This window comes from Nycticebus coucang, chromosome 15 (assembly GCF_027406575.1).
Source record: "Nycticebus coucang isolate mNycCou1 chromosome 15, mNycCou1.pri, whole genome shotgun sequence".
Classification (NCBI taxonomy): Eukaryota; Metazoa; Chordata; class Mammalia; order Primates; family Lorisidae; genus Nycticebus; species Nycticebus coucang.
Window position 1 is genome coordinate 44,261,102 of NC_069794.1, and position 27,208 is coordinate 44,288,309.

Sequence of the window (27,208 nt, forward strand, 5' to 3'; positions counted from 1 at the left end):
CTGAAAAAATTTACAATATATGCCTAGTAGGACCAGAATTAGATCAGAGTATCTGATATGATGTGTGACTTTCCTGTTTGTGTAGGGTCACTTACCATATGACAATGAAAATTCTCTCATAGAAAAAAATTAAAATTTTGTTAGGCCTAATATATTTTGGTAAAGCAAACTTCTTGTTCCTTTGAATTGGTGTGATAAGATTTTGTATTTTTTATACCTAAAAATAGCAGGATGAAAGTTAAAAAGGTTAATTTCAGTATGACAAATGATATATTTCCCTTAGTGAATAGTTCATTAACACAGATGTTTATATGTTCTAGTCAAATTCACCTTCCATTTTTAGATATACATTGTTAAATCACATAAGTAATGAAATTTATAAAACACATAGTACACATTAAGTTTCCTTAAATATGAGAGCCTTTTTTATGTATCCCCTAATTCACAAATGAAAAAGTGTATTGTTTAGTATGTGTTGCAAAGGTAGCTGTCATAATTGGATTCCATTGGTTTCATCCTCTGCAATTCTGTATTCAAAATCCATTGTGTGAATCTGACCACTTTGTAAAGCTAACCACTCTCCTTTTCTATAATCTTATTTTCCTTAGTTTTTGTTCACTACAAATCTTCTTCTTTAATCAAATTTGAATTGAAATGTTAATAGAGATAATTCAAGATTCATACACAGTTGTAACAAATAATACAGAGGCCCCAAGTCCACTTCTTCCAGTTTACACAATGGTAACATTTTATAAAACTATAGTATTAAGGCTGCATAATATTCCATGGTGTACATATACCACAATTTATTAATCCATTTGTGGAGACGTTACCTCTTTCATGTTTACATGGATGGAGCTGGAACATATTCTTCTTAGTAAAGTATCTCAAGAATGGAAGAAAAAGTGCCCAATGTACTCAGCCCTACTATGAAACTAATTTAGGGTTTTCACATGAAAGCTATAACCCAGTTACAACCTAAGAATAGGGGGAAGGGGGAAAGGGAGGGGAGGGAGGGGGGAGGTGGGTAGAGAGAAGGTGATTGTTGGGATTACACCAGCGGTGCATCTTACAAGGGTATATGTGAAACTTGGTAAACGGTCTGTGAAGCTAGTGAATGATGCCCCATGATTATATCAATGTACACAGCTATGATTTAATATAAAAAAACTATAGTATTATATTACAACTAGGATATGTGCATTGACATTGCTACTCAGATTTCATCATTTTTATGGGTACTCATTTGTGTGGGTGTGTTGTATATTTAGTTTTGCACAATTTTATCTCCTGTGTAGTTTCATGTATCCACCCCAAGAGTCAAGATACCCAACAGTTCCAACACCACAAAGATCTCCTGTGTTCTTTCATGTCCACACACATCTGCTTCTGACCACCCTCTATGCTGTCTACCACATCCCACACATTTGGTAATCTGTCCTCAGTTTCTCAAATTGTATCATTTCAAATATGTTATATCTTGGCACCATAAAGTAGTTAACTTTTCATATTGGCTTTTTTCATTCAGTATAATTGCATGAATATTTATCTAAGTGATTGAATGTATTAATAGTTCATTTTTTTTCATGGCTGAGTAAGATCCCATGGTAATGTCAGTTTATTGAATCACTCACTCGTTGAAGGACATCTGGACTCTTTCCGGGTTTTGTCTATTAAGAATAAAGCTGCTATTTAGAATTCATATAAGATTTTGTGTAAGCTTTGTTTCTATAGGATAAGTAACAGAGAACACGATTGCTGAATCATATATGACCATTACAAGTTTAATTTTGTAAGACTCCATGAAACTAGCTTCCAGAGAGGCTGTACCATTTTACATTCTGACTATAATGTATTAGTAATCTAGTGCTTAGTGTCTTCATCAATTAATGTGTGAAAGAGCCATAACTTACCTGATAAACTTGTACATTTTCTAAATATTCTTAATAAATAAAAATAACTGCAACCAAGGACCACTCAACACTCTCACAAATGATTATTTGACAACAGAACTTTTCAAGTACCTGGGCGAGGGACTGTATGAAAACCTTAAAAATGATGCTGAGTAAAAATGGCATTAATAACACTAACAATATTCATGATATATGAGTGGAAAAAGGTTATATCAAATATAATTATATGTATTATACATAATACATAGGTAAAAAACAATATTACATCAATTACAATTAGTTTTAAGTAGTGGCACTAGAGGTGAGATTGTAATTTTTAATCTGCCTTTCTGATATTTTCTGAAATGATAATTTATTAAAAGGGTAATAGAAATTCTAAATATACCTGTATTTTATGCTACATATTTTTTAGTATTTCCATATCAAGACCTGTCTCTTGTACATCTGACCACTGTTCAGAAACTCTTTCCTTTCCAGAACTACCATTAATTTTTATCTTCTCAATCCAAAAGCACAGTGCTCCTTTCTTTTGGAATGTTCCTTGGATGTAGCTATATTTTTTATGACTATAATTTGCTTTTTCCCTCTCTTCCATTGATTTTTAAAGAGACCTTTGAAAGTTCTCCTGTCTCCTCTTTCCAACGTAGTTTACTTCTTTACAAACCATCGTATGTCAATGTGTGTGTGTGTGTGTGTTTAAACATCTCCAGGTCTTACGGTGCATTACCTTAGTCTGCTTGGACTGCCATTAAAGAAAAAAACAAGACAAAACAAAACAAACTGTATAGGTTGGGTGACGATTTAAAGAAGAGAAATGTGTTTTGTCACAGTTTAGGAGTCTCGGTGGTCTCTGATCCTGGTGCCGGGCAATCGGGGCCCTAGCAGGGGTCCTCTCGCTGGCTTGCAGATGGCTGTCTTCTTCCTGTGTCTTCACCTGGTGCTGAGAAAGAGCGCTGATATCTCTTCTACTTTTTATAATAGGAACCAACCCTATGAGATCGGGGTCTTACCATTATGATAAAAATGGCATTAATTAGGTTAGGTTTGCCACCTCCTCATAGGCCCTATCTTTAAGTACAGTCACAGGGGAGGTTACCATTATGATAAAAAATGGCATTCTGATAAAAATGGCATTAATTAGGTTAGATTTACTGCCTCCTCATAGGCCCTATCTTTAAGTACAGTCACAGGGGAGGTTAAATTTTCATAAGATGAATTTTGTGGGGCACACACACAAAATTCAGTCCATACTAAACTCACAAGATAGATACATGTATTAACCAATTCCTTTGGCTTAGGAGGCAAAGCGGTAGAATATAAAACAGAAAAACATACATGTTAACTAAAAGACGGTTCTAAATGAGGCTAACATAGATGTAATTTTATATGACTTATATGATAAGAATTAAATTTTGCACAGAAGCCTTAGGGGCACTACAGTTTTTCTGTGTCCATTAGGATAATGATGTACTCCTTGCATAACTTGATAATAATAAAAAATAATGCCAATTGAGTTTTCTTTAAAAATGGCTCTTCTGACAATTTTCAAGAAAATTTTCTGTTGTGTTTTTGATATTGTTAGTAAATTGTACGCCACTAAATATTGCTCTAAACATGTCTTCTTGGCCCATTACGCAAATTAAAGAAGTATATACCCTTCAGAGGTCTCTGCATTTCTGTTAGGTTTATGAATTTCCATGGTAATATCATTTGCTGAGGTCAAGACGATTGACATATTAGCAGAAAGATGGATTTAGTCGATGTTGTATAAATGAAACATATCAAAATAATAATTGAAGGTCAGTCAGAGATTGCCATTCTGGTGTAATGGATGAGAAGGGAAGAAATAGGACAAGTATCAGGGAAAAAAGAGCTGATTACAAAAACAATGTAAGAGACCATACCCAGACCATGTGTTTTTAATTCAAATCTAGTATTGTGTTGCCATATATACAAACTCCTTCTGTCAAATTGGAAAATAAACTCCTTGAGGAAACAAAATGAAACAAAACAGACATGTAGAGTCCATCATATCCCATGTGACACTAGCATGGAAATCTTCACAGAAAAACACTCAATACACCTTTTGAATGGTATTGACTTAAACTGAGCAGCACTGAATTCAGCAAGACTTTTATCTTAGGACTGATTGAAGTTCTAGGAAGCAATGGCATTTTAAGAATTTTTTTGAACAAATAAGAAAGAAGAATTTCATCCCATTTGCTTTCATTCATATGCTTATTTTTATTTTACCTATATTTCCCATATAGGAGAATCCTCTGTATTTCTTATAATTTTTATCATCCCTTCTTCAGCGTCCTAATTGCAGTATGCTTGTATGGCTAGGACATGTCAAAATAGTCTCCATTAACATTTAAAACACTATGTTTTACTCTTGGCACATAATTAAATGAATGCATCAAAAATTTGAGCACAATTTTTTATAAGATGCTGTCTAACAAAATTATAACTAGATGTTAAAATCATGATCTAATTGACCATCTAGACTGGCCCTTAATTTGGTTTCAAAGATGTAAAAGACAGAATCACTTCAGAATAACTAATAACAGCCTAAATCACTTTGACATATCAACTACTAAGCTTCTGACAGGCAATGCCACTGTTAGTAAAAGAAATGCATGCAAAATATAGAGTGATTTTGATATAGTTGTTTTACCTTTTTTTAAATTTTGTGTTATAAACTCCCTTACCTTTTTACTGCCTAGTTTTATGAGAAGAAGAGGTGTAACTATCTACTCAGACTTTATTGCTATTTCTTTATTAGGCAAGGCAGATATATACAGAAAAGAAAAACATCTAATGGCAACTTCCTACTTCAGATGGAGGTAAAATTGGATTAACATCCTTGGCTACCCTGTGAAAATCGAAAGCTCTGCCTCTTTTTTTATGATATTTGCAATCAGCCTGCATGCTTACAGCTGGTGTGCCTTCAGAAGTTTGCATCTTTATCCCACAGTCCACTGATCCAAAGTGAAGCACCATTAGTTCTTTGTTCTATAAAAGCAAACACACTCCCACAAAGTATTTTTCAACATAGCAGATGATTAAAAATGGTTCTAGGGCAGTGGGAAACCTGAACAGTACATCAGAAGTCGAACAGTGTCCAGCTGAGCATTAAACTTTCATCCTTTTAAAAGTCCCTTCAGTGACTCAGCCACCTTGAATTTCTCTCAGGCCAGCTGTACACTGTACTGTGATCCTCACGCAATGTTCTCTTCTCTTCTTTCCTTCAAAATCCTCTGGTGTCTGCTATCCTCACTGCCTCTGCCTTCCTTGAGCAACACAACAAACACAAAACCAAAAATTTCTTGTCCCAGGCAGAGTAGTGCAAGGATTGCCTCTTTTTGCTCAGGTTCTCTCCATCACTTGCTAAAGTCTTAGCCTCTCTCCTGAGCAGCTCTTTTTTTTTTTTTTTTCTGCTGGAGAATATATAGGGCCAGATGTTCAAGCAAAGAGAAGATTAGCCTGGACCACATGGCAAGGCCCTACCTCTGCAAAAAATTAAAATAAAATGAGCTGGGCATAGTGGCACGTGCCTGTAGTTCCAGCTCCTCTGAAGGCTGAGGTGGAAGGATCGTTTGAGCCTACGTTCTTCAGTAAGGTATTTTTATGCCATTATACCCCAGCCTGGGTAACAGAGTGAGATCCTGACTCAAAAAAAAAAAAAAAAAGTCTCTTAGACTAATAGACAAATCTCCAATGTATATATATTCAAATATTTGTATATATACAAATCTTATTATATATATATTCCTTCTAATACACTGGAGATTGGTCTATTAGTCTATAGTCTATATATATATATATATATTTTTTTTTTTGTAAATATCTGTATATTTTCTTAAAGGACCTGAGTCTGATCATAAGGCTTTATTAATGAGACCTGTATTCTTTTGGATAATATTTTTAGCAAAAAAGAAATACTAATAATCTTGTGATAGAGTATGTAAATGTTGAGTGATGGAATTGCCTGACGATGAGATCACTGACTACATGAGAAGCACACAGCAGAGTGTGAAATCTAAGATTGCGATAAATTTCAGGCTTTCTCTGTACTCACATTAGCAGCTGCTCTGTCAAAATCTGCCATTCTTTCCACTTTCTGAGAACCCACGACTGAGAAAGTTCATTCCAAGAATTTGTTTCACTGCACTCTCTAGGCTTTGCAGACAGCTTTCCCTTATCACACCCCGGGAATCTTCAGGGCACATTCTTCATGAAAATGAAAGAACAGCATTTGTCACAATACTGCATCATTATTCTTCTGCATCTAGGTTTTCAATCACAATTTACTTATTTGCAGGTTGGTATGCTATCAGCATACAGGCCAAAAGGTTATACATAAGCATTTGGGAACAGTGTTAGGTTAAATATTCGAGACAAATTTACCGACAAAATGACTTGGATAGCAATTTAACACCAATCAAATATGCAGAAGTATATGGAATCAGGAATATGTATTTATTGTTCTGAAATAGTTAAAAAATATGTACAAATTTTACAATATTGTATTCTATTTGCATAGCCTCCTCAGGGAAGCATATTCTCCCCAGGATGTCTATCAAAGAAAAAAGAGGTTACATCTCTGTGCACGATTATAACCCTTCTATTGATTTATGGGCAAAAGAATATCCTTTGGGTATCAAAATTAGAAAAATAAAAGAAAACTACATTATGTGCATGATATGTATGAGTGAGTGTAATTTTGTATTTGCATTTGTGAGATAGATAAAAGCTGTAGAAAAATCACTTTGGGGAGATAACTCCCTATTGACTGTGCATCAGGAAGAAAGTTGAATGTGTTAGAATTTCAGCAACTAGATGGAATATTTTATGACTTACATACTAACTTTAGAGAGGAACATTCAAATAACTAACTAGAAGAGGAGGAGAGAAAATAGAACTCCCCGTTTTAAATGGCCTTGCATTTTCAGAAGGCTGTTGATGTTAGTCAGCCGATGACATCGCCTAGTCACCCTCGCATGTTCCCTCTGTCAGTCTTCCTGGCTTATTTTATAAACTATAATTAAAATCTTTGCTAAGCCATTGATAAAAGAATATCAAAATGTTCCATTCAAAAAATATTAAGACAAGTGGTTAATGTCACTGTTGCTTTTAGATTGCTAGCTTTCCAGATTCTATCTCTCTGGTTTATTGCCAGCAACACAGCTTGTTCTTCCCTCACACAAATGTGTCCTTACACTTGGACTGTATGCCAAAGACATTTTAGCCCCTGGGGATACAATGGGTGATGATAGACATTTTTTTTTTCTTTAAGGTCTGCGGTTAAAGGAGGGTAGAACTAACACCTTTTTGAAAGCTATATAAATAGCGGCAACATTTCAGTTGCAAAAAGTTCCCTGATTTTAAAAATAAAACGGGTTAATATGATTCATAAAAAGTGGGGAGGTGCTAGTTAGGCTGATGGTTGAGAATGGCTAGATAAAGCATCACTTGTTAAGAAGTAACATCTAAGCCAAAACTTAAAAACAGAAATATGTCACAGGTGGGAGAATGGTTCTGGCAAAGAGCATTTCCAGAGAGGGCTGTATAAATGTCTTGAGAAGTCATTTATATACTCATTGAGTCTTGGAAAAAAAAGGAAAACCACTGAGGGTGGGCTTAATACGCTTAATACGTGTAACCCAGCAGACTAAGAGAGGAGGACGGAGGATGTGGTTAGATGGTGTAGCACCTTGTTCTGAAGAGAAGGAGTTCAGATTTTATTTTCAGCACAAGGAGAAGCCATTGTGAGGTTTAAAACAGGGGAAAGATAAGCTCTCATTTATAATTTTGATGGATCATTCTGGCTATAGTGTAGAGAATGGATTTTTCTGAAGGCCAGAGCAGAAGCAGGGAGAACCGTTTACAATACATGGCAGCTGCCCAGGAAGGATGCAGTGGTTTCCACTAAAGGAGCAGGACTCAAGAAATCGAGCTTAAGTGGATTTGCAGGATCTATTTTGGAGGTAGAACCAACAGGACTTGCTGAGAGATTGAATTTGTCTGTGGGGAACAAAAAAGAAGAGGAATCAAATCAACTCCTAGGTTTTCAGCCTTATAACTTGGTAGACCGTGATGCTGTTAAAAGAATTAGGAAGTGGAATCAGGACAGAGACAAGTTTACATAGGGAGCATTGAGAAAAATCAACAAAAGTTCTATTTTGAGTATGAGAATGTGGAGGAACATGGGAGATATCAAGGTCAAGATGAGATGTCAATCTCTTACTTCTCATCCTCGGGCCCATTGATGTCCCCCCAAACCCAGGGCTGTTAAATAAACTTCACAAAGGTCAATGAATTCAAATAAAAAAGAACGCATTTTGTGAACATGTAAAACTGACATGAAAAGGTATCCATTTGCTTAGGATATCACTAAACACATGATGTGTATACACACACGTGTGTGTGCAGCACAGATACACAAATATTCAGAGGCGTATCACCCATACCCCGATTTAATATGAATGAGCAGAGCAAGCACAAATGCTAGTCGCATTGTAGTCTTTTTCCCATGGGGCGGCTCTGTGAGTCCTGTGACTCAGTTTCACAACTCTCCATCTACTCACTCAAGGGAGACAGCTTTTCCCTGACCACACATGTGTTTAGGACATCTGCTTCACTGAGGTCTATTTGTGTCTAAAACTAGGAGCTCTTTAAAGATTAACTGATGTGTGAAACACAGAAGTCTACACGTTGGTCTCAGAAAAAAAGATACTAGGGATGGCAATATCAACAGCGATAACAGATGTACATTGTATCATGAGTTTGAATATTACTTTTCTTTTTCTTTCTAAATACATCTGTATGCTTCATTAGTACATCATATGACATGCACAATTCCTGCACAATTGCTGGATTGATGTGGAATCACTTTTCTACAGGTGGAGTGGAGAAGTGACTGAGCAGTGGTAGAACCGCTCATATTTAGACAATGTAGAAGTTAGATACGGTGGCCTTAAATCAAATGGGTATTTTTAAAAATGGCTCTGGGGGCAAAGATGTCTTGAGTTAAATCATCCTTTCAACTGTTCAATCCAAGAGGATCTTGCAGCCAATTTAATTACTTGATCATCTATTTGAATTCACATAATTACCTACTATGACAGCCAGAGCTGAGAGTTGTATCAGTCACTAGGTGATCAGGCTGGGCTGCCAAGGTTAAAGGCAAGTAAGTGTCACCCACAGAAGAGATAAGTGCATGATTCAAGGCTGAAAGACAGGAAACACACTTGCCAGGTTCAAGTCATTCAGTGTGTCCTCACAGCAAGAGAGCAGAGAAAGTGCATAAGATCAGCTTCTTGTATTGTGCTGGTTGTCCAGGGCTGGTGGAGCCAGCGCACAGCAGTGTTGTGTGGGGATGTAGGCTCACACACCTCATCTTTATGTTGCAATAAAAGGACCTTCTATCCTATTCACAGGGTTCAAAATACAGAAAGCCAAAGGCGTATCTGAGGTCCATTGACACATGAGCTTAAACAGGATGACAGAGTTCAGAGAGTCTAAAACAGGAACAGATTTTCCCTTCTAAGGTGACAGGCCCAGGCCCTGCTGGGGGGGGCTCATTATCTGTGGGTGAGGAAGTGTTCCAGGTTGGACTTACTTACACGTGATCCAGTGGAGTCCATGCTCACGACTGCATGCATGAGGCAGCCTTGCTGAACATGGAGAAAATGATTATTTTGAAACTAGATAAACTTGATACTTCCAATTTTAAATGTCTGCTCCTCTCCTGTGTGAGAAATAGGGTGCTCTTTAACTTGTACATGTCAAAGTAACTGAAAATGTGGTATGGCAGGGTGAAGAGGGAGTACACTGTGCATCCTGTTAACCTCCGTTTGAATCCTGATCCACCTTTTAAAGTTACCTATTATCACATAATCACTCACCATCTAAGATCCAGTGGTATAACATTAACGTGGAGAACACGTCTTCCTCAAGAAATGAGAAACATATGTAAGACCACATAGAAGTAAGTTCTTGTCATAAAGCAAACACACAGTGTGCTCCAATATAATATCAAAGGGAAATTTGCCTAATCTATGAGCAGAGGAAGGAAGAATATTTGCCTTAAAACGATGTTTTACCAGATCACCCAGATTGCCAGCTGTCAGGAACATGAACATATCCATAGCTTGGGCAGAATACAAGCCAGTCCCTAGAAAGGTGAGGTATTTCACTCTTTACACTCTTGACAATTCTCTTCCCGTTATAGTCGAAGGTAAATCTTGCTAACAGAAGGAACAGGTTTGAAACTCACTGCTCAAGAGGCACTAAATGGAAAGTTTCCACTCCTACCCTTTGATGATTCCCATTGACCTAACTTATCAAGTCCTCAGCACTCTGTCAGCTCTGTCACCGAAACACAAATTAAGGACTCTCCACGACCACCAGGTAATTATGCTCACTTTGTTGACAAAATATTCCATTTGGTTTACAGATTTTTTTTTCCCCTCTTAATTACAACTAAAAACAATCTTAGGAGCAACCTAACGAATAAGCCATTTGAACCTTTGCCCTAAGGAGTTTTGAGAACCCAATTTTGGCAGCTGGCTGACTGCTTCCAGAGTGGTCTGAGGGGAATCCAGCGTTTTCCAGGCTGAGCCTATATCTTGCATCACTGAGTTCTTTTACTATCAGGCCCTGCCCTCGCTGCTTGAGGCGCTGACTCTGGCAGTTGCTCTAGAGGAGCTGACTGTACTAGGGCACTTTCTAAAAGTTTCAGGGAGAGAAAAAAGGTTTTTTTCTCTGCTTTCTTTTCTTTTTTTTTTCCCCCCTGTCTGTGCCAAAGAAGGCTTTGGGGGTATTTTCTTCCTCAGCAACTCATTAATGTTCCCCTTGTGAAATATCTTTTTTACAGAGAATGGAATCTCACCAGAGATCTTCTAAATTTCTTCAGAAAAGTCCCAATAGAGGCGAAGTGCAGTATCCCCTCTCCACCACCCCCTTCCAGGCCGGCTGCAGAAGTCTTGACCTCTTTTTTGACTATGCTAAATTTTTCATGTCAGAAAAGGCTTCTTCTTAAGTATAATTTGTGTCATACTTTGCAAAACAATTTCTGAACATAGTCCATTTGATTAAATGAGCTTTCTGTCCGTGTAATAATAGTAATTTAGTAATAAAAGTGAAAGAGACAGTGTTGTAGCTGGCTTTATCTTTTACTTTTATTCTATGGTCACAAATTGATCATACTTCTTACACTGACCTACACACACAATTCCATCATCGTTTCAGTTGGACTGCTCACGTTCCTTTATGTTTATCAAGGACAACTTCATACAACTTCTCACTTCTCCTTCACGCACCAGGTGTATCCTTCATTTTAAGTTGAATAGAATTCTATAAATTTATACATATTTATCATATTATAATGGGCCCGGTTTCTTTTTTCCTTAAAATTTTCCTTGTGATTTTAAAAATGCTTACTAAATTCATAGAGAAATCCTATTATAACCAGTGCAGAGGGCAAGGCTGGTTTCTGTAACAGGAGAAGCAATATGAATCATTGCATAATCGTGTACATGAGGTTTTCTACACTATGAGCAGATGAGAAGCATATGTTCTCTGAAGTTCTCTAATTATCTGTAAAATAAACATCCTTATTGAAAATACTTCTACGGTGTAAATTTGTAAAACACACTACACTTATTAGTACATTTTGAAAGTCTCGATGGATATATTGTATTTTACTGATCATTTTTTGTATTTAAAAATTTTCAATATTTCCTATTTGGATTAACCAGGAAAATGTTCTGAACTCTTAATCTAGTCTTTCTAATGTATAATTATCAGCTGTTATTTCAATATAATTATGTCAGTATGTTTTCTGCGTGGTCTATGCACACCTAACAATACTTCATTTTCCCTCTTTGCTGGGGGATGTTTTCCCCTTATATTCTTTCCTAATTCATTTGAACTTGAAAGGGTAGACTACTTCCTCAGCAGTTTTGGGGTGACTCTCTTTCATAATCTTATTGATGGGCTCTTTTGTAATTTGTAAAGCAAAATTAAAATCGACCTGTAATCTGTTAAAACAGTACTAACCACTCACATCAGCCACTAGCTCTGATAACTCCTCTATCTTTGTGAAGAAGGAAAGGCTTTTAAGGATTGATTTTGAATAATAAAACATAGCCACAAATCTAGTTTTATGCAGTACATACTTAGGCTCTTTTGGCTATGAGAAAAATACGTTCTTTTGTCTCAAGAAAGTATTGTAGAACTGTTTTTCTTTCTACCAATCACTCATAGCTTGAGTATTTGCCACAATATAATTCTAAGTAAAACCCCAAGAAAAAGAGCAGAAATGAAATATTCTTTTTTTATTTTTATTTTTTAAAATTAAATCAGATCTGTGTACATTATGCAATCATGGGGTAGAATGTGCTGGTTTTATATACAATTTGAAATATTTTCATCAAACGGGTTAACGTAGCCTTCACGGCATTTTCTTAGTTATTGTGTTAAGACATTTATATTCTACATTTAGTAAATTTCACATGTACCCTTATAAGATGCACCATAGGTGTTGTCTCACCAATTACCCTCCCTCCCATCTTATTTAAGAAACGAATATTCTTAACACTAAGAAACGATAAATGCCTGAGGTGATAGACACCCCAATTACCCTGATTTGATTAATTCACATTGTATGCCTATATTGAAACATCACATGTATCTTATAAAGATATGCATGTGAATGTACCCACAATATTTAAAAATAAATAAATTAAACTAAGAATAGCAATTTAGGATTTTATTCTCAGTTTTTCTTTTACAATTTTGTAATTGTATTATGTAGTTCAGTCAAGCATATCAGAAATAATTTACTAGTAAAACTTGTTCAGCATGTTATAATTATAATATCATATAGCATGTAAACTATTGGTTATTTGTTATAATAGAGGAAATAATCTTTACTAAAGTTTCTCTATTTCTTTTCTTTCTTTCTTTTTTTTTTTTTTTTTTGACCAGGGCCTGGTTTGAACTTGCTACCTCCAGTATATGGGGCTGGCACCCTATCCTAGCACCGCCTGATTTATTTGCTTTTCTGTATTTACCAATTATCTTGCAGTTTAGAAGAATCATCAGATTAGTTATGGCCACTGGAATGTAATACATAGTCAAACGTCTGTAAACTGACTACCCAAGGACTCTAAGAAACTGGTCAACATATGGAGGTGGTCAACATAAGGACCTAGACCTACTGTACTGAGAGGTACCTGGGGTATATGTCTCGTCTATGAAAATTAGGTCAACTTAAGGAGGCAGTCAATGTAGGGAGATGCCCAACTATGGAGGTTCTACCTTGTATTGCCAGGCTAATAAAATTCCCACTTCTTAAGTTTCTCTTCCTTTAGCTGTAATGATCTAGGAGACTATATGTTCCCAATGGAACAGCTACATCGGAATGGAATATCAGTTAGTTCCTGAGTACCTTTGTGAATAAACACCCACCCAGGTCATGTAAAATTAATGAGAAATAAAATTTTAATTATATTACACCAATAGAATTTTGGGATTAATTTATTATCACATTAAAATCTAACATTTCTGGATAACAATGTTTTCAAGTAACCCAGGAATAGAAATTATATTGTCACCTACAGTGATATGTCCCATGAAAATCTACTTCAAAGTTTTCATAAATTATATCCTCTATGTTGAATCAGAGAAATACTTAATATTCAATGCAGTGTCTCATATTTCAAGGATAAGAGTGAGTGAAAATCTAGAATAGAGAGAAAACCTTCCTTTACGGAAAGAATTGTGCTTGATATTATAATTTATTTTTCCAAGAAGATTCAAAGTCAGAACATTTCTAGAGTTTGCAAAAACACCGTGGGCCAATTTTTCCGAGAGCACAGTTTCTGACTCATTTATAAAGCCCACTAGATTATTTTTATGTTACTTTCTAGGGTTCAGTTATCAAATATCTTCAAAAGAACTTAAAAATGTATATTTTTTTCATTTAATTATATTTAATTTTCATCTAGTAATATTAATTTCAAGACAGATTTTTTTCTAGATATACTTTCTTTAAAATTTCAGGATATTAGGGGGTACTTTTTGTTTACCTGCCTTGCTTTTTTGGCACAAATTGAGTCATGCTTATAAGCATCCCCTTCCCCCCATGCCATGTGCACTCTGCATAGTATGTGTGAAATTACCCATTCCCTCGGCCACCCTCCCAGCTTGACTTTCATTGAGATTTACTTCCCTATGAGCACTTAAGTGTTGATCATTCACTTCCAACATGGTATTGAGTACATGATGTGCTTGTTTCTCCAGTCCTATTATGTTTCACAGAATATCAAGTTTTATATTAAAAAATAACCTTTGAAGAAAGATGGAGACTTTACCTCTTTCATGTTTACATGGATGGAGCTGGAACATATTCTTCTCAGTAAAGTGTCTCAAGAATGGAAGAAAAAATATCCAACGTATTCACCCCTACTATGAAACTAACTTAGGACCTTCACATGAAAGTTATAACCAAGTTACAACCTAAAAACAGGGGGAAGGGGGAAAGCGTGGGGAGGGAGGAGGGAGGTGGGTAGAGGGAGGGGGATTGAAAGGATCACACCTGTGGTGCATCTTACAAGGGTACATGTGAGCCTTGGCAAATGTGGAATGTAAATGTCTTGGCAAAGTAACTAGGAAAATGCCAGGAGGGCTATGTCAACTAATGAGATGAAAATGTGTCAAATATTCTATGAAACAAGTGTATGGTGCCCCATGATCATATTGATGTACACAGCTATGATTTAATAAAAAAAAAAAAAAAAATCAGGGGAGAAAAAAAAATAACCCTTGGAAACCTACTAAGGATTGCTTATATTTTATTTTGTTTTAATAAAAAAGATGTTCATAATTCATATACAATGTGTATAAAGCTTTTAATCTTATCACACTGATTATCCAAAAATTTTATTCTGATTTTAAAGTCTGAAATGTTTACCTCTGAAGAAAAGATTGAATACCTACCATTTTTGAAATATTATTGGGTATTCTATATGTGGAAATAACAACTGCCTATATTATTTATTTGAAGAAAACTCACCTCAAAGTAAACCACTTACGTACAAAGAAACAGATTTTAAACTTTAATACTTGAAAACTATTTTATTGTAACTATTTTTTCTAGTATCCATATTTTATACTCATAATCTAAGGGAAACAAACATAAAAATAAACCATCAAACTAAATATACATAAAGTAGCTATCATTTATAATTTTTAAAATGTCATGGAACTGTATTGTTAGTCAAATTGCTTTTTTTTTTCTGTAGAGACAGAGTCTCACTGTACCGCCCTCGGGTAGAGTGCCGTGGCGTCACACGGCTCACAGCAACCTCCAACTCTTGGGCTTACGCGGTTCTCTTGCCTCAGCCATTCTCTTGCCTCAGCCTCCCGAGCAGCTGGGACTACAGGCGCCCGCCACAACGCCCGGCTATTTTTTGGTTGCAGTTCAGCCAGGGCTGGGTTTGAACCCGCCACCCTCAGCATATGGGGCCGGCGCCCTACTCACTGAGCCACAGGCGCTGCCCTAGTTAAATTGCTTTTTGAGGACAGAGTGACCAAATTTTGAATGGATTTTATGTTGCATTCAAAGCTTAGTAATGATAATGTAATGCCGCAGATTAAGAATCTGAAAATAATTTCACTCAACTCATACAGGGTTTTAGATAAATTGGGTAAGGATATGACTATGTCCCAGGCCCTGACGTGAATGACCTACCAATTTCAAAGGAGCATATCAATTTGCAAATGAAAAATTTGAATATATGTTGATTAGAACAGTGTGAAATGTTTATGACATATGAACCAGGCCCTGACCTGAATGATCTACCAATTTTAAAGGAGAATATCAATTTGCAAATGAAAAATTTGAATACAGGTTGATTAGAACAGTGTGAAATGTTTAACTGCCACCAAAGAAAAGATTGAATGCCTGCCATTTTTGAAATATTATTGCATATTCTATATATTGAAATAACAAATACCTATATTATTTCTTTGAAGAAAACTTATCCAAAAGTAAACCCACCTATTTACAAATAAAATTGTCCTTTATTAATACTTTCAAGAAAGGAGATTAAAAGAAATAATGTAAACTACATAAGTACCTGTGGTAAGAAAGAATGAAAAATGTATTTTTCAGATTTTTTTTCTACCATTTAGATGACAAAAAGGAAGAAGGACATATATAATTTCTATCTAGTTTTCTTGAATAAATAACTCAGAACTTCTATTAAATATATAAGTTACATATATAAAAAAACACTTGCGATAAAGTAGTTTGCTTTTGTGAATGATTTTATTTATTTTGAGGCTTATCAGAGAATTGAAATACAATGGGCATTTTTTAAATGGACACAGAAAATAATTCTATGTTATGTATTATATTATTCATCTTTTTCTAAGGCCATCATGTAATTTTTATTTGTCCTTTACCTGTAGCTTGTTAATATATTATTTTGTTTCTCCAACTATTTTAACAAATCTTTAGTAACTCTTTCTTTTAGATATTCTAAATTTTTATAATACTGTCTATTGTCTAAAAATGGCATCCTATATCCATCCAATAAAATCCCATACCTAAGCAGTTTATCTATAAGCTAAGAAAAATGTCTAATTTGCATTATATTGATATGTCAGGGTAAATTTTTGATATAAACTATATGTATTAAATTTACCAATTCAATATAAACTATATGTATTAAATTTACCAATTTATTTTAATTCAGAATAAATACTTCATAGAACATAGAACATAATTCAGAATAAATACTTCATAGAACATATACTTCATAAAACAATACATCCATTGAATTTCTACATACTCTTATCCAATACATTTTTGTGGCAGATTAGAAATACAATATGTGACTTAATCCTTTGAAAAAGTATGATTTTTGAATGTTCCTTCTCAGAAAAAATCTTATTTCATCTTCAGTTGCTGAAAATTGTCCTACACCAAAGTTGCAACAGTGAATATATTCTAAAAAACCAAAGCAATTTGAAGCAAAAGGAACAAATCTGGAGGCATCACACTACCAGATTTCAAACTATATGACAAAGGCATAGTAATAAAAACAACATGGTTTGAAACAAAAATAGAGGTAGACCAATGGAACAGCTACCGATAGCTAACTGATCTTTGACAAAGCAGACAATAGCATCACATACATGTGGTAAGGAAGGCCTATCCAACAAATAGTGCTGGGAAATTTGGATAGCCATGTGCCAAAGAATGAAACAGGGTCCTTATTTCTCACTACACACAAAAATTAATTCAAGATGAGTAAAAGATTTAAATTTAAGGCATGAAACCATAAAATTTCTAGGAGAAAATGTTTATAATACTCTTCTAGATACTAGGTAGGCAAAAATATGTGAAGAATACCCCAATGGCATTCACAAAAATAAATAAATGGTACTTGATTGAATTAAAATGTTCTGCACAGCTAAGAAAATAATCAACTATGCAAATAGACAACCTATGTTTATAGAATGGGAACAAATATTTTCAGGCTATACATCTGATAAAGGGCCAATAACTAGAATGACAAAGAAACAAATTGGCAAGAGAAAAGAAATCAAACAACTTCATCAAAAAGTGCACAAAAGACATGAATGGAAGCTTTTAAAAAAATGGAAATGATCAGTAAACATTTGGAAAAATGATTATAGTCACAAATGATTATGAAATGCAAATTAAAAGCATATGAGATATCATCTTACCCAAGTTAGAATGGCTATTATTAAATAGTACAAAAACAATAGATGCTGGTGTGGATGCAGAGAGAAAGGAATGCATGTGAGTTATTGGGAGGAGGGCTGCACGTGAGTACAACTTCTGTGGAAAACAGAACAGAAATTCTTTACAGAACTTAAAAGCATACCTACCATTTGATTCAGTAATCCCACTGCTGGGCATTTACCCAAAGAAAAACTGGGCATTTGTTCAAAAAGACACCTACACTCAAATGTTTATTGCTGCACAATTCACAGTTGCAAAGATATAGAATAAACCCAAGTGCCCATCGAGTCAGGAGTGGATTTTATGTATACCATGGAAGAAGGATGACTTAATACTCCTTGCAATAATTTGGGTGGAACTGGAGACCATTATCCTAAGGGATGTATCCAAAGAATAGATAATCAAATACCACTTGTATTCGCTGTTAAACTGGGAATAACCAATAAGCATGTGGGCTCAGAGGGAAGTAAAACTTAGTGGAAACCAAGCAAGGGGAAGGAGAGAGGAAGAGATGCATGTAAATGGTCCAATGAACACTATCTGGGTGATGGGCTCACTTATAACCCTGACTCCAGCATTACAAATGCAATGCAGATGGCCAAAAATTTGTATCCTTATGATATTTGGCGGGGGGGGAAGGACTTAATTTCTAAGAAGGAAACAAAAGTAAATGAAATAATAAGATATCACATAATTCCATTACTCATTGCAGAAAGAAGGAATGTTAAATAAATGTTTCTCATTTAAGCAAAGCTGAGCTACAGGCACTAATTTAGTTTTTCTACCACTCATTGCCATCTTGTGTTTCACACAAGTCTTTTTCTGAAAGGAGAGGAAATTTCCTTATTTTAGGCATGCAAAATCAAACTGCCATGAAAGTCTTTCATTAAAAGTTATGATCTTTAACCCCATTCGAAAAGAATGAGACTCTCCTGGATTCTTCTGTGTGTGATGCTTTTCATTCTGCCTGATGGTACTGAGATTCATCCCTGTGTATCAGGTATTAATACTCTATTTTTTTCATTGATGAGTATTATTTCACTGTATGGATATGTCCTGTGTCCATATATTATCTTGCTAATGGTTATCTAAAGCTGTTTTTAAGCTTTGGGCAATTATGTATAAAGTTTCTGTGACCAAAAACATACAAATAAAGATATATATGTATATGTATGTGTGTGTGTAGAGGTGTGTGTATGAAATGACTAGAAAATAAATGTGTGGGTTTTTAACAACATACTTTGAAAAATTAAAGGATACTATTTGGGTGGTTAGAAACAATACTTACTCTTGACTAGAAATTGGCTCAGCCTTTTTTAGACAGATTATTAAGATCCAAACATAAAAAAAGAGTCTTATGACCAATATTGTATTCTCCCCAGTGTTGGACTCCTCATTTTTGTTTGTTTGTTTAGAATGTTCTGATGACATAGCTTCTATATCTCAGAGTTTTTCACATAAGGAACAACTTAAAACTGAAGACTATTTCGGCATTAAAAAAAAAATGCTCAGAACCCCCTGCGAAGGCCACATAGAATGAAATTGTAGCCCCTATCGATTGTTACTCATATACAAAAGGACTTTATGAAACTAAGATTAAATAGTTTGTCTATTGTATTTTTATAATAGAAATAGAAATGGTTCCAAAATGTGTAAAAGTGGTGACCCTGGAAAGTTGCAGATGAAATAAAATCTCATGCAATCTCTATATTGCATGTGTGATTTAAAACAAAATTATTTTTATAAGCCCTCACTTTCACACAAATCATATTTCTATTAAGAGTTTTTCGCATATATACAATTTCAACATGAATAATAACTAACTTTTTAATTTCCATGAAAGTATTCTCTTTCTTACTGGGCACTTTTGCCCGTATTGAAGTCATTAATAAAGCCACGTTCTAAAACAACTTTACATGTTACAAGTTATTACACAGACCTCTATCAGAATTTCACATTAATCTAACGTATCTAATAGTTTACTTTAAGGATAATCATTTTGGGCGGCGCCTGTGGCTCAAAGGTGTAAGGCACCGGACCCATATGCCAGAGGTGGTGGGTTCAAACCCAGCCCCGGCCAAAAACTGCAAAAAAGAAAAAGAATAATCATTTGTTCAGGCATTCAATAATACCCAAGCACTTAGTAAATTGTTTCTATATACTAGGTTACAAGTATATAGAATAATATATATTCAATAATACCCAAGCACTTAGTAAATTGTTTCTATATACTAGGTTACAAGTTAGTTGTTGTGGATGCAAAGATACACAGAGAACATTCTGTTGGTACCTTCTTCCAAATTAGTTCAGTGATTTTATTTTGGAATTTGATGATCTTTTGGACTGGTATAGTTCCCTATTTTTCTTCCTTTAGATACTACAAATTAATATATTTCTGGACCAAATATTAACATTTTAAATATATTATGTTAATTTTCACGTATATAATTCTTCTCAAAGGATACAATCAATATCTTATGAATTTCAGCATGTCTAGTGCCTGACATGTAGCAGGTGCTCAGCATCTGCTTACAGAACTGACCTGAAGGCCAGGCTGGCTAACTGGACAACACGAGGAGGGTTGGGATGGGCACTGGGATTTTGCCTTCGGCTCAGCAAACATGTGAGGCAGAGGTGCAGATTCTGCACCTTCCAAGTTCACGATGGTTCTTTTGTAAGCACCAAAGCAGGCAAGAAAGCTTCATCTTTCTCTGTTCTGCTGCAACCCTTTTATTAAAAGGATTTTTTTTTTAATTTTGATTATGAAAAAAGGGTGTACTGAAGCACCTAGAAGGCCAAAATGTGGCTTGAAGGCCACGGGTTCCCCACACCTGAAAGCTTTCCTAGGATTATGTCCAACTGTCACCTGAGAGGCAATAACACCATCCAAATTTTGCTCTCTTATTAGGCATATGTGAGCAAGAGTCCAGAATGAAACTTTAGGGTGCTCAAAGAAAAAAAGGTTAGCCTAGCAATATAGAAAGGAGACAGAGGGTAAATACTGAGCTTAGGCGAGTGCAGGAAAATAGCTAAGATGTGTACTGAGTATAAGACTCTTCAGAAAACTGGACACCAAAGTGGTATTGACTGAGATACTGAAATGAGGGAATAATTTAGACTCTAGGAATCAATATCAGAAAACTTCAACCAAGATTGGATGTTTGCAGTAATAGGGATAATTTTGAACTTCACCGTGTTGCCACAGACTGTGTAGGAGCAGAGAGTAGGGTGCATATCTGCCTTAAACCAGACGGAGACATTGTGGGTGGGACCACACAAGGCACCCAGGGCTGGCTCATCTTTGGTTAACTGGAGCGACAACTTCCTGGGGTCTGACAGCTATAAGAAAATTAACATTAACATTGTGGTGGTCAGCCTTCTCATAAATGGTGTATTTTATTCGTATGTTTAATATTTATCAATAAATAATATAAAAATCACACACTTCTCATAAGGATAAAATTTTCATAAAACATACATTCATTTCTTCATTCAAAAAACTGAATTGGGCAGCGCCTGTGGCTCAAGGAGTAGGGCGCCGGTCCCATATGCCGGAGGTGGTGGGTTCAAACCCAGCCCCGGCCAAAAACCACACACACACACACAAAAAGACCGAATTAAGAAAATGTAGGTTATCTGGCCTCTGAAATTGCTATTCTATCATGTTCAATATATATTTCTGTTTCATTTTTGAGACAGAAAATTATGCCATATCGTTCTAATGCAGAAAATGATAAAATTTATAATCGATAAACATACGCTTATAGTTGATCATAGCTCTGGTTTAAATTAACCAAAGTTTATTTCTATTTGAGACTGAACTTAAGTACTTAAGAACTTCTTCTATATCATTGAGAAATCAATGTTTATGTTTTCTCTACTGCTTAGATATGGAGTATATGCAGAATTTTTAAAGAATTGATTAGCTGTCACTTAACGGGGCATGGTTCCAGTACTCTCTCGTTTCCTGTCATCTCTTCCCTCTGAGTTTTCCCCATATTGCTACCGTCTGTGTGATTCTTTTTAATAGGAGAGAGAAAGCTGAGGAATAGCAGGACATGTGATTGCAGGTGCCCTTTCCTCACCTGGCGAGCGGTGCTATGAATCATATTCTCTGCCTCCTCGGCTGTGAGACATATTGTGCTTCAAGTCTGTCCCATTACAAAAATAAAAAAAATAAATAAAATAACAGTCGAACTTCCCTTTGGTGGAAAGGGCTTAAATTGGATACAGTCCTTGGGGATCTGAGTTCCAAGGTCATTTGAGGGAGGATACATATCATGTCAAAGTAAAGACACTTTGGCCAACATATAATGAAGTATTTGTTAGTAGAAAAGTTCTGGTTCCCTTAGAAAATAAGAAATTAAAAAAAAAAAAATCAACTGCTGTCACCCTGAGCTTGAAACCTCCAGCTGCCAGCTTGTGAAAGCAGATTAGCCACATTTCTGAAAATGTCATGAATTACTTTTGCTTTCCCTCAATTGAGAGCAATGTCAAGGGGCTAATCAAACAAGTTGTAGGAGAGAAATCAGGGACATTAGTCTAGAGCATCATTTGTATTGTCATAAACATTCAACATGCAATGTCTCTCCTGTGTGTTTGTGAATCACTTAAAAGGTAAAGAATGACCGTTGTTTGATAAAAATGCCAAGCTATTTAGTCAGCATCATCCCTCTTCCCTCCAACAACTCTATAATAGTTAAGATGAGGTTTAACTGCAAGTGAGAGAAGACCCAAAATAGCATGTGGCATAAACAAGATAAAAACTTATTTTTCTCTTCAAAACATTCAGGGTTTGAATGGGGCTTTGTGCACCAGAGGCAAAGCCATTTTTTAATTTTCTAATAAAAAATGTAAATGCTTCACTACTTAAAAGGCCTCTGACTTAAGGTCCAAGACAGTAGCTCCATAAACCAGGTAGAAGGATGGTGGAGGGGACGAAGAGACCAAAAACATCCCAACTATCTAAAATTCATTTAGCCTGAAGGCAATTTGCAAAATTCATACTGATGGCTACACACCCAGCCAAAATACATATTTCTCTGGGATAAGGAAAGAAGAGATGTTGAAGGGAAACCAGAAGTCTCCACACCTCATTTATTACTATGATATATATTAATTATTAATATATTATTTTATTGAATATCCATGTCATTCATATATATATCCATGTCATTCATATATATATATAATTATCCATGTCATTCATATATCTCTCTCTCTACATATACATACAGTCATTCATATATAGAGAGAAAGAGAGAGAGAGAGAAAATCACTCTATTGCCCAGGCTACAGTGCTATCCTGTTTCAGTCTCCCAAGTAGCTGAGACTTTATGCCCCCACCACAACACCTGGCTAATTTTTTTTTTTTTTTTTTTTTTTTAGTAGAAATGGGAGTTTCACTCTTCTCAAGCTTGTCTCAAACTCATGAGCTCAAGGAATCCTTCCGTCTCAGCTTCCCAGAATGCTGGGATTACAGATATGAGCTACCATACCCTGACAAATATTAATATTGTCATATTTTATCATATACAAATAGCAAGGAGATTTTAGATTGTATTACATACTAAGAGAGTTATAGAATTTGTATGGTATTCTATTACTTGAATTTACCTTTAAGCTTAAGACATTGAATCATTATTTTGTGATATAAAATACAAATACAAAAACATATCAAGCAACAGAAAGAATACAGACCTTATACATTAACAAGTTAAAATTGAAAAGTTAATTGTTTATATTGTTTTCATTTCTGTGTCCTCATTCAAAAATGATTTTAAATCATACACTTTCTTTTTTAAAAAAATTATGCTCACTTTTTGGTAAATATAAAAGGCATGTTTTCAAATGAAATTTTAGTGTTTATTTCAATATTAATTCAAATTTGTTTTTTACTCAAGAATCTCAAAAAAAATTACTATTTTAACCATGAATCTTAGCATTTCCTGTAGACTCATTTATTATTTCCTTTAATACCAAATATCCTAGACAATTATTTGTACTCAAAATTTAGATCAGATTTTTGGTTGTCAAACTCTTATAAAAAGTAATTTGATTTCTCAACAGTCTTTAAAACATTTCATACCCAAGTATACTCGGTACTAATGTTTCAATATGTAGTATTCTGCTTCTGAAACTAATTTAGTATATATGCATATTCTCTCAAAGATACACTCTTGTATCTCCAAAATATATATTTGAGTATGTGCATATTTTTTACTTGTTTATATAAAAGTGCATTTAGTTACATGATCACATACTCACGTTTGAAATACGAGGTTGAACAAAATTCAACAAATACTTTTTTCAAGAACTTCTGATACTACTCTGCATTGTACCTCTTCTGGAGGGGAATGTGATAAGTATTTGACTGCACATCCTCTTTTCCGAAATAAATAAATACACATCTTATGGAACCAGTATTCTGTGAGAAACATTTTAGGAAATGACAAAAATGATTGTTAATATACCAACAATCATTTTCATACTTATTAAGAACAAATCTCTAATTCAGCATGTAATCTGAGTTATAGATATGTTAATAAGGCTGGGAAAGAGGCTTCATAAGAAGAGTTTCGGTAGCCATGTCATTCATTTCATGAGACCTACAGATGTAAATGGGGTGTCTAAAATGTCTAGGGATGTCTAAAATGAAGAATTCCTTCATGTAAATTGGTTTTAATTTCAGTGAGTTAAAAAAATGTAAACCTAAATCTGTTGTGAATAATAATTATATAGTGCATAATATGTTCATTATTTTACTTTATATGCTCGATAACAAGCAATTCTTTTGAATGACTTTGTTCCCTGGTCCATTCCTGTATCTTGTTTATTTAACCACCTTTATTTTACTCACAGATTAAAGACAAAAATGAATATAAAAGTAAAAAATGGGTATTATTGAAATTTACCATGCAATCTTTGATCCTAGGAATACAAAATTATTATAATCATTGACTATGATGAGTTTACATTTAAATGGGGATAAGAGACAAAAAATTGATGCTTTTGTAGAACATTACTTGAAAAAATGTGAAATTTTAGAATTGACTAGAACAATTGTCTAGGATACATAAAAATATATTAGCAGAATCATAATCAATTTTAAGAATACCAACATGTTTTTATGAAGACCAGAGAGATATTTGTATATATAGCAAATGATTTTGAACTGATAATTCTGAGAATGACAATAAACATGTAAATGTCAAACAAAAGAAATTATGAATCATTATTTTCTGATCACAGTACAGCAAAATTAGATGTTAGTGACAGGACTGAGAAAATCCTGATTGAAAGATGCACTTAATTAAGACTGAAGCCTGTTTTGAACACTATAAAAATGTAAACTGTGTAAAAAAATATACATATATATACATGTGTATGTATAATAAATATGTATATGTATAGTAAATAAATCTGCACATACCCAAAAATATATTTTTGAGATACAAGAGTGTATCTTTGAGAGAGTATGCATATATACTAAATTAGTTGCAGAAGCAGAATACTACATATTGAAACATTAGTACCGAGTATACTTGGGTATGAAATGTTTTAAAGACTGTTGAGAAATCAAATTACTCTTTATAAGAGTTTGACAACCAAAAATCTGATCTAAATTTTGAGTACAAATAATTGTCTAGGATATTTGGCATTAAAGGAAAAAATAAACGAGTCTACAGGAAATACTAAGATTCAATGCTAAGTTCTAATTTTCAAAAGCCAATGTGCATTTCTTATTCAGTTATTAAATTCACTCATAAAAAAGAAAGTTAGTAACTGTTCATTCAATTTGAGAAATTAGGAATAGTTAAATCCAAAGAATTGGGAGGAAAGAAATTAATATTTAATAAATTAGTTTTAATCTATTAATACAGTAAAGGGATATAACTTAGAAAACAGAGAAATTGCAGAAGGGAAATATAGATGCAATATTTGAAAAGTGCGGTGCATCTTACAAGGGTATATGTAAAACTTGGTAAATGGTCTGTGAAGCTAGTGAATGATGCCCCATGATCATATCAATGTATACAGCTATGATTTAATAAAAAAATAAAAATAAAAATAAAAATAAAGAAATGGAAAAAATACAAAGCAGAAGAAAAATAGGATATAAATAAAATAAAATAAGTAATAAAACTTTATGTTTTAATAAATATTTGTCTTTTTAGTATCCTGAAACATTTCCACTCAGATAAGGAACCAGGCAAGGTTGCCCATTATCTCCATTGCTTTTTAACATTGTAATGGAAGTCTTAGCCATCACAGGTAGGCAAGTGAAGGTGATCAGGGGTATATAAATAGGGTCAGAGGAGATCGAACTTTCACACTTTGCAGATGATATGATTTTATACCTGGAAAACCCCAGGGACTCAACCACAAAACTCTTAGAAGTGATCAAGGTATATAGTAGTGTCTCAGGATACAAAATCAATACTCACAAATTAGTAGCTTTTATATATACCAATAATAGTTAAGCTGAAAAAAACAGTCAAGGACTCTATTCCCTTTACAGTTGTGCCAAAGAAGATGAAATATTTGGGAATTCACCTAACAAAGGACGTGAAAGATCTCTATAAAGAGAATTATGAAACTCTGAGAAAAGAAATAACTGAAGATGTTAACAAATGGAAAAACATACTATGCTCATGTCTGGGAAGAAGCAACATTATTAAAATGTCCATATTACCAAAAGCAATCTACAGATTTAATGCAATCCCTATCAAAGCACCACTGTCACACTTTAAGACCTGGAAAAAATAGTACTTCATTTTATATGGAACCAGATAAAACCTCAGATAGCCAAGGCATTACTCAGAAATAAAAACAAATCAGGAGGAATCACACTACCAGACTTCAGACTATACTATAAATCTATAGTGATCAAATACCATGGTATTGGCATAAAAATAGAGAGGCAGATGTATGGAACAGAATTGAGAACCAAGAGATGAACCCAAACACTTACCATCATTTGATCTTTGATAAGCCTATCAAAAATATAAATTGGGGGGAAAGATCCCCTATTTAACAAATGATGCTGGGAGAATTTGCTGGCGACTTGTAGAAGACTGAAACTGAACCCACAACTTTCACCATTAACAAAAATTGACTCTCACTGGCTAAAATATTTAAACTTATGACATGAAACTATAAATATTTGTGGAGAGTGTGCAGGAGAAACACTTGAAGAAATCAGCCTGGGCGAATATTTTATGAGGAGGACCCCCCCTGGGCAATTGAAGCAGCATCAAAAATACACTACTGGGATCTGATCAAACTAAAAATCTTCTGCACAGCCAAGAACACAGTAAGTAAAGCGAGCAGACAGCCCTCAGAATGGGAGAAGATATTTGCAGGTTATGCTTTGACAAAGGTTTGATAACCAGAATTCACAGAGAACTCAAACTTATTAATAAGAAAAGAGCAAGTAATCCCATTTCATTGTGGTCCAGGGACCTGAACAGAAGCTTCTCTGAAGAAGACAGGCACATGGTCTACA

General features: G+C 34.6%; 1 protein-coding gene across 6 annotated transcripts in view; it reads left to right on the forward strand.

The window, feature by feature from the left end:
* Positions 1-27,208, forward strand: part of LOC128566793 (protocadherin-9) — a 959,874-nt gene that overhangs the window by 668,569 nt on the left and 264,097 nt on the right. The window lies entirely within an intron of this gene.